This window comes from Rutidosis leptorrhynchoides, chromosome 3 (genome assembly GCF_046630445.1).
Source record: "Rutidosis leptorrhynchoides isolate AG116_Rl617_1_P2 chromosome 3, CSIRO_AGI_Rlap_v1, whole genome shotgun sequence".
Classification (NCBI taxonomy): Eukaryota; Viridiplantae; Streptophyta; class Magnoliopsida; order Asterales; family Asteraceae; genus Rutidosis; species Rutidosis leptorrhynchoides.
This window is the reverse complement of record NC_092335.1, coordinates 214,968,150-214,975,958: the sequence shown is the minus strand read 5'-3', so window position 1 is coordinate 214,975,958 and position 7,809 is coordinate 214,968,150.

Here is a 7,809-nt window from a genome sequence, read left to right as displayed (position 1 = left end):
ATGATAACCTACTGTAAGAAACAAAGATTTCTTGAGGTTGGATGATCACCTTACAAGATTGGAAGTGAGCTAGCAAACTTGAAAGTATTCTTGATTTTATGAAACTAGAACTTTTGGAATTTATGAAGAACACTTAGAACTTGAAGATAGAACTTGAGAGAGATCAATTAGATGAAGAAAATTGAAGAATGAAAGTGTTTGTAGGTGTTTTTGGTTGTTGGTGTATGGATTAGATATAAAGGATATGTAATTTTGTTTTCATGTAAATAAGTCATGAATGATTACTCATATTTTTGTAATTTTATGAGATATTTCATGCTAGTTGCCAAATGATGGTTCCCACATGTGTTAGGTGACTCACATGGGCTGCTAAGAGCTGATCATTGGAGTGTATATACCAATAGTACATACATCTAAAAGCTGTGTATTGTACGAGTACGAATACGGGTGCATACGAGTAGAATTGTTGATGAAACTGAACGAGGATGTAATTGTAAGCATTTTTGTTAAGTAGTATATTTTGATAAGTGTATTGAAGTCTTTCAAAAGTGTATAAATACATATTAAAACACTACATGTATATACATTTTAACTGAGTCGTTAAGTCATCGTTAGTCGTTACATGTAAGTGTTGTTTTGAAACCTTTAGGTTAACGATCTTGTTAAATGTTGTTAACCCAATGTTTATAATATCAAATGAGATTTTAAATTATTATATTATCATGATATTATCATGTATGAATATCTCTTAATATGATATATATACATTAAATGTCTTTACAACGATAATCGTTACATATATGTCTCGTTTAAAAATCATTAAGTTAGTAGTCTTGTTTTTACATATGTAGTTCATTGTTAATATACTTTATGATATGTTTTCTTATCATAGTATCATGTTAACTATATATATATATCCATATATATGTCATCATATAGTTTTTACAAGTTTTAACGTTCGTGAATCACCGATCAACTTGGGTGGTCAATTGTCTATATGAAACATATTTCAATTAATCAAGTCTTAACAAGTTTGATTGCTTAACATGTTGGAAACATTTAATCATGTAAATATCAATCTCAATTAATATATATAAACATGGAAAAGTTCGGGTCACTACATAAATGATCCTAGCTTAATCTTGATGTCGAAAGAGTGGAGATTGACTTGCAGCCTTCCTTGAACCTTGAAAATCGTCTTAGAACTGAGGGAGAATGTAGTAGTGAAGGTGTGTCAAGTAAGTAACCAAAGGCTCCATTAAATAGCCTTAAAAGTTAGGTATTTTGGCCAGAAAGTGACCAGATGCACTGCATCTCTTTGGGATGCACCGCATCTCTTTACGTTCAGTAGATTCCAGCTCGATTATGCACTCAGGACTGTCGGCAGGGGGTCAGATGCGCAGCATCTGGCTTGGATGCACCGCATCCATCTCAGATGCGCCGCATCTGAGGCTGTTTTGGTCCAGAAGTCTGAATGCTCCGCATCTGAAACTGTCGGGAGTTATTTGGTGCATAGATGCGCCGCATCTAAGAGAGATGCGCTGCATTTGGATCTGTTTCAGTGGTTTCGGGCTGTTTTGCGCGTTCAATCTTCGTTTTAACTCTGTTTTTGCTGTTAGTCTTCATTTATTCATTCACATTGGACTTTTACAAATATACATGAATTACAATACATACGTACAAAAATTACATACAAATGGAACAACTTTGGATTGAAATAACGGCAATAAACATGTATAATTTTAGCGTTATCAAAATCCCCACACTTAAACCTTGCTTGTCCTCAAGCAAGACTTACAAGATTTTGAAATTTACTATAGTACACACACTTATTTAATTGAGAACACAAAAATGGGACTCACACTCACTCGATATAATACACAAGACACACAAGTTATTTTGGAACACAATAACCCATGCTATATAGAACACACACTCGGGTCACAATATATACACACTCACACTTTTGAGTATACACACACCTTTGGAGTACACACGCTTTTATTTATTTCACAATGTAATACGCACAGTAAGAGTAAACACAATAAATGAAATCACACCAAAGTTGAAAGGTGGGTCTTAAAGTCCACATTTCTTAAAAATTTGGATCCTTAGGGAAATTGGGACCTTTGCAAAAAAACCTTTTATATTTTGAAAATTAGACATGTTAGTTTTTACACTAAAAAGTTTTCCGGTTTTAACCTCAAAGTCCAGTTGAGGGTAACTGAAAACCAAAGCCTCAGTCGGCGTTTAGCAAGCTACTCGCCCCCATGATTGAAGTATCATGGAACTTGAAACCGGATGTCCTAAAAATGGTTTTACATAATATAGTTCATAAAATAGCATAAGTTTTAGAAGAAACTATATCGTGTCCAAATATCATCGGTGAACCATGAGTTTGCACGCCTCAATTTGTTATGGCATATGTATGTTGACCGCGGTCAACATAGATGCAGTTGATCTTTACGGAGATCATCCATCTGGGGATTAGATTCATTAGTCTTAAAAGCTAATTTGCAATGTGCCCCCCATTGTACGAGACAGATCCATCTCATGGTTAGGATAAGTCTGACCACCAAAAACCCTGTTTGATGCTGAGGCGAGGTGGATTTCCAGCCGATGATAGAGATGACTTTTCAAGATTTTTCGTCAACCTACATCTGTTCTGGACTACATCTTCTAACATAAGTTAGCAAGTGTGTCAAATTGGAAGACTTGACTTCCTTCACAATAATTACATAGATGAGCATTGGATTAGATTGTTAGAACAACAAATTACTTGATGATTCTTTTTCATTCAGAATGTGGTAAAGTATGATGGTTATATCTTTTATATGACTACTAGTTTTATGATTTTTAACAAAATAAATTCAATCATCTGGTTGTTTCTTAATTTGTTTCGTGATAATAATTTCGGTGTATACACCTACTTTTAAAATCTACAAATTTTAAACAAAATTTGAATTTATGAAGATAAAAGGGTAAAAATTTTCACCATTTTAAGCCTTTTTAACCAGAATCAAAAACCCGAAAGAACCCGAAAGAATTTATAACTTCCTCCCCACACTTGAGTTCATGTATCGCCCTCGTTACATGAAATCAGAAAAATTTAAATGCAAGAGGGTTAAAGAGTGTAAGAGAGTTTATTACTTTCAAGGTCTAAAACCGAAGTTCACAGGATGATGGCGCTGAACTGAATGCCAGCATAAGAACATCATCCGCTTCTTGCAACCACAAAACAATCACCAATCAAGAATGTGCTAAACTTACTGCCAGTCTTTGTAAAAATGTAGCATACAATGCTCACATGTATCAATTCAAACAAAGGAACCATACGATTCACACAAATAAATGGGGGTGTACTCCATGTACTAAAAACCCCACTTATAATTATCTAAATTATTCAAATTATAATCATCTAAAATACTATCAAGTTATTACACACCAAACATAAAGATAAATTGTTTTTGAAACAAACCAACATCAATCAAACCGTTCACACACTTCAGCATTAATCATGCCAACTTTAGAAGAATCCCCAAAAAGAGTTACTTGGGCCAGCTCCGCCTTCATTTTGGTTTCCCGTGTCGTCGTCCTGAAATATGGAGGGGTTGTACCCCTGATAAGTTCCTTGAGCAGGGACGACAGCAGTGTCTTCAGTAGGTGGGTTAGGAGGAGGAGGATAAGGCGCAGGATATGGATCACCCAATCGAACCCATGGTTCGTATGCAGGCCAAGGAGAGGGGGTATAGTTAGCAGGATCTGCAGCGTATGACACTGTCTGTTCATGTATCCAATTAAGCTGATTTTGCTGCCCCGCTTGAGTGTACCATGTTCGATCATTCCCTACATCAATGTAATGTTGCATCTCCCTGTTACATGTATCGTAGTGATCAATTACCTTTTAGGTGTTTCGATCACTATGGAGTCGCATATCTGAAAAATGGCGCGCCATGTAAGCCTCCCAATCATTTCCCGGACCGTAACTACTTCCAACATTCGGTTGTGGATCTTGCTGCGGTTGGGGTTGTTCTGGTTGCCTGTTCACGAGATCCTCATACCTAGTTAGAAGGCCGTTCGACCCCCTAGTCAAAATGTTTGCCCTTGTATAACTTACTCTGTTAAAGGCAATCATATGTTTCTCCTCTAACCCACTTGTATTGATACGAAAATGTTGGGCAATCCTGGTTACAAAATGGCCGCCCATGATTGATGTAATATTTTTCCTTTCTTCGAGAAGGAAAGTGAGAATCATTCGTGGAATATGAACATGGGAGTGATCCATTATCGCGTGAATATACCAGATATCCAAATTGGTAACTTTTTCGCTACTGTCTTTTCGACAATTTATGGTACTTGAAATGAATCTTTGGATGCATCGATTCTCGTAGGAACGTAGCTTGCTACATGTCTGCTTGCTTGCACTATATGTGCTATTGCTCATGTCCACCCATGCTTCTGAATGATTAAGAGAAGAAACATAATATATACATTGATTAAAGTAATTTTGCATCAATTGATGTGGCAACCCTTCATAGATATCCAACACCTTCACAAATTGTAGCAGTGTTAATGTTCGGTCTTGTCCTCTAAGACGAAATCTCATAAAGGTACCGGATGCTGGTGACGTGTAATCAACCCTAAGTGAACCAACGAATTCTTTGACTAAAAGTGGGTATACTCTTTCTTGCATTCTGAACAGGTTTTCCCATGCATATATTCGATGGCCTTGATACGTTACTCAGAAAAGGTTGCGAAAATTTTGATATTCGCCGGCTTCTTCTAATGGTGTCCAATCGATATATTTCCCCGGATATACGTCTTTGTGTAGAAGTGCCTTCATCCGTTCATGATATTCCGGATGCCTCAAAACTGCATTGATCCATGGATCCGGAGTGGTTAATCCACGGACATTTAACTGCCGGTTGTCAATATCCATTTCTTCCTCTTCAACAGCATGTTCTTCTTCACTTGTTTCCTCATCTACAATTGCCGGGGCTTTTTGCTTCTTTGATTTCGGGTTTGATGATGATGCTCTAGTCTACAAAAATACAACAAAACCAAACAAACAAAACAACAAACCAAGTTGATTAGCGTTAAAGAAATTCAAAACATCTTTCATATTGCACATCCAAAACCATGTAGTACATGTTATATTGTACGCATTACACAAACTCTCATATCAAACATAGTTCTATCATGGTTGTACTTATCTCATTTTCAAAAAACATGTACTAGTATGACTCATAATCTTTATCACTTCATAAGTTTAATCATATCTAGCATAATTAGTTTCACCAAAACAAGTGTATGAAACCATTACTGAGCCAGATGCACCACCGCATTCATCAATAAGCATGTCAAACAATATGCAATCAATGGTTATCATACATTTAGACACTTAATTCGACTCAAGTCAACAATTTCATCAAAAAGCCTAAGCATACAATCCTTAACTTTTACAAGTAAAACTTTTCAATTCGAACAAACACTAAGTTAAGGCATATATGAGTTTAGCATAATCAATGCATTGCTTTAATTCCACCTAGAACACTTACTAGTCAACAAAAGTCAAAATCCCCAATTTAAGAACCCTAAAATTCAATAATTTGTGTACTCGTATAATCCAACTAAGGTTCATGCGGATTTGTTAATGTATACTACTAATTGTACTCTAAAACATCCCAATTTAAACAAGTAATGGTCATTTTTTCGAAATCCCCAAATTCATGAATGTAACATCCCGCATTTTTCCGTTAAATTATTTTAACGCCCGTCTTTTTCTTTTTAAATAACACCCTTCGTATCTAAATTCGTATCCTTTGTTATGTAACATTTTAAATATTTTCGTTATCGGATTTTAATATCTCCCGTACTCCCGTGTAACTTAAAATAATTCGTTCGGTTATTTTCCGCACCCGATTCAAAGTTGAGGGACCAAACTTGCCAAAGTATCAAACTTTTGACTAGGTCAAAGAGTCAACCTCCTTCATCCCTTTCATTCATCCTCCCTTTTTCCATTTTTGATACTTTCAAACTCTCTCATTTCTCAAACATAAAATCATCATCCAAATCTCACCAAGGAAGTAAACATCAAAACAAACTACATATTCTTGATCCTCTCATCATCCTCTTCGATTTGATGCTAACTACTTCGATTTTGGGTAACATTTCTAAAACACTAGATTTCTTTAAATTCGTGTTCTTGACTTATAAAGTTGTTAATTAGTGTCTATGGCTCATTGTGATGTCGTGTATGTAAATTGTATGCCCGATTCGTTGTTTTTGGTGTAACTAGTTCAATATGAAAATTTCTTGCTAAATCCTTGATTTTGGATGATCAAATGTTGTTAGATTGTTAAATTGCATGTTTTAAAAGTGTTACTAGTATCTTTAGCTTCGTTTTGATGTATAGGTTGATTAAGGAAACATCAAACTCATGACTATTGATTTTTGTGAATTTTCGTTAGAGTTTGATAGACTTTAAATGAACTTTTGATGATTTGAATGCCATGAAATGTTGTTAGTAAGTATTTAGTTGAATTACATGTTTCATTACCTTCAAAACGGCATATCATATGTATAAATTGGATTCCCGAAACTTAAATTGCAATTGATGAACTTGAAACCTTGATTTGGAACGTTTAACGAACTTTCGACGAGGTTTTTGTTGTCTTAAATGATGATTTTGATTTATGATATGTGGTTAGTCGTATTCCTTGTCGAAATAGCTTTCCAATGATATAAAATACATGTTCTAATTGTTTACGGATCATAAATTGTGATTGTTTGAAGTTTGGGTCGTGCACTTGAGAAATTCAGCAAACAGGGCCTGGAAGGCAATTGGGACGCCGTCCTGATATTTGGGACGCCGTCCCACTCTTCATATTGGGACGCCGTCTTGATATTTGGGACGCCGTCCCACTCTTCATATCAGGACACCGTCCTGATTTTTGGGACACCGTCCTGATACACTAAAATGGGCTGTTTGCTTTGATCTTTTGACGTAAAATGTTTACTATGCTACGGACCTCCGATTAACATGAAACTTGGCTAACATGCTCATATATGATTATATAACTTAGAAAAATTGTCGGATACCCAACCCAACCCCGTTGACTTTGACCCGACCAAGTTTGACTTTTTGTCAAACTTAACCAAATACTTATGCAACCTTTCTAACATGATTATTTACTTGTATCTTGCATGAAACTTGACTAGTTGATTCACATGTTAATATAATCGAGTCGTAACGAGCCATAGGACTAATTGAACATCTTTGACCGTTTGTGTTTACCGTTATTGATATAACCTATATGTTTAGGTCAAGACTAGCCTTGTCTTTGCACGCGTTTACTTGTTGAAGTACTTTTATAACTCTCGCACTCAAGGTGAGATCATAGTCCCACTTTTACTCTTTTTGAACTTATATTTGGGATGAGAAAACATAAACGATTCTTTTGAACTAAGTGAACACAAGAACGGGAAAACAAACATTCTACATACGAGTTTAGAACAAAAATCCTCAATTCGATTATCATTAGTTACACTTGACGGGTGTAAGCGAGAACTTATGTTATATGGCCATATGGGTTGACAACCCTCATCTCTGACGGTTCGCTACCGTCTACGGATGAAATATATTTTCGAGAATCAGTGTTTGTTCTAGCACTATGGATGGGGTATACAATGGATGGAATGTTAAGCTTTGATAATTGGGTGCTCGTGAATATTAACTTTTAGAATGTATTACTATTATTTCAACTTTGCAAACCTTGTGGTTCGACTTACTTACTTTTACTCACTTAC